Source organism: Silene latifolia, chromosome 5 (genome assembly GCF_048544455.1).
Source record: "Silene latifolia isolate original U9 population chromosome 5, ASM4854445v1, whole genome shotgun sequence".
NCBI classification, from domain to species: domain Eukaryota; kingdom Viridiplantae; phylum Streptophyta; class Magnoliopsida; order Caryophyllales; family Caryophyllaceae; genus Silene; species Silene latifolia.
The window spans coordinates 75,140,416-75,142,872 of NC_133530.1; positions in this window are offsets into that span (position 1 = coordinate 75,140,416).

Sequence of the window (2,457 nt, forward strand, 5' to 3'; positions counted from 1 at the left end):
AACAAAGTCGTATATAATAGTCAACAACAATCATGCTTGTCCAAAACCTCAAAAAATCAACTGTTATTATCTAAATTTTAATGAATTCTTAAATAAAAAAAAAATTAAAGACTACCATAGTAACTCACATATACTCATGAAATGAGCCTAACTAACATACAAATATTACAATTCATGCCAAATTGACAGATCGAATGATAAAACTATAGGTTGCAAAATCTTGAAATTACAAAAGTTCACAACAACTAAACTTAGTAATTTTAAAAATCAAATATCATAGAGGATTTAAAAATATAGGTGAATTCTCAGCTTCTAAGTGCAATTTAATTACTTAAGCATAGGGAAAAAAGCAAACAATTACTCCCTCCCAGCTCATCATTTCTTTACCATACGAACAACAGAAAAAAAAAACAAATAATCGGGACGGAGGGAGTGTCGTACAACTTTAAAAACTCGTAACTGAGAAGGAACTAAAAGGGAGAAGCAATAGTAACTCACGAGGATTAGAGGTGGTTGTTGTTCATCAAGGCTAATATTGTGTTCGTCAAACATAAGCTTTCAAAGTAGATGAAATTAGACAAAAATATGACCTTCAAAGCTTTCGGAAAGGCTATAGGAGATTGCTGTAAAGAGACCTGGTCAGGCTTAAGCTTTGAATATAAAGCATAGCAGCATGATCCAGGGTCCATCCATATGGGGCTACACTCTGTTCCTCGTCTCTTCTCTACCTTCAGACAATGAAGACTCAAGCTGCTTGGATGCTAGCAAGTCAACATCTGAACTAACTGCGTCAGAGTCCCGGACTTCAACTGGTTTGTCCTCCAAGTAAAAATGCACCTACAAACATAAGATATATGATCATATATCCTAGTACCAAATTCGTAAAGAAAATTATAGGCCAAGCAACCGGTAACAAATTAAGAACTTTGACAAAGCAAAAACATAAACATGATTTTGAAATTAGATAACATGTGGACATGTTTATCAGAACTAATGTCAGCACAGCTACAACATATAGTGGCGTGATCATACCCATCTTAATGCTTTCTTTGAGTACAATACTACAATAGGAGCTCAATAAAGTGTTTTACGTAGAACTCTTATTAGCACCAAGGACCCATATTTTTCCTTCTCTAGATTGTTTTTCTATTAAGAATATCTTCAGTCAGAACCTAGGGTCCTTATTTATTCCATTTCGATTGTTCAGTAACCTTATTATAGAACTACCTGCACATATATAAACCCCACCAGATATCAAAGACATGATTGCTTTCCATAGTTTTAGATAGATCGGGCACTCAACTTGATCAAATTTATGCTTACTACGATTCCGTGTGCAACTCCATTTTTTTTTTTACTGTGACATTTGGACAGAAGGGGAATGAAATAAGAAGTGATGTGCTCACAGAGATGTGACTTAAGAGGAAATAGGTGACCATCATCAGTTGAGTATACCTCATTGCGTTGAGAAGGAAGGCCACTAAGTTCCCATTGGTGTCCTTTAATCAATATCATCTAGACATCTACTATTACTTGTAGATGTGACCAGCTTACCTGCTTAGCAATGTTCTCTTGGCAATCACACACACACACAGCTTCCCAATTAACCATCACAATTTGCTTCATTCATTCTCTTTTAGTCCCCTGATAATTAGTAGATGAGTAAGATGATCAGATTAACTTCACCAATTGTTTCACACAATTTGTCATCAAAAATTTAATGCACAAATAATTTGACAACAAAAGATAAGTTCAGAAGCACAAGAGAAGGCTAAGGCTTAGTGAAACGCATCAGCCATTAATCCATGATCAAAACATTGATATCAAAATAGCAAAGACGCGCGTCCCATCATGTTCCAGAAAATACTTTTGAACCAAAGCTTTGTCTTTATCACTAACATCACGAGCAGTGAGCAAGTCGAGAAATAAAGAGGCAGTCTTGTCATCAACAGCAAACCTTAGGCTTAAAATAATACGAAGATGATCCAAAGCCATGGTGATATCATTAGCATTAAGAAATCCTTTGATAATAGTATTATAAGTGCGTCCATTTGGAGGACATCCATTGTCCGCCATCTCCTTTAATAGTTTTGTTGCATCACCTAACAGCCCTTGCCTACATAGAACTTTAACCATTGTAGTGTAGGTAGTTACATTTGGCCGCAACCGCTTCGCTACAAGAAAAGAGAACACCTTTGCTGCTTCAACTAGTCGCCTAGCTTCACAAATACCATTAATTAAAATACTATATGTAACAATGTCAGGGGCCATTCCATTATTCTCCATCTCTTTAAGTAAGGAGATCGCTGCATCAATCTATGCATTTCTTAAAAGGCCATCAAGCAATGTATTGTAAGTGAACACATCGGGCGACAAACCTCGATGTTGCATATCTTTAAAAAGCTCGAGTGCAAGCTGGAGTCTCTCATCCTTGCACAAGGCATCTATAATGGTGCT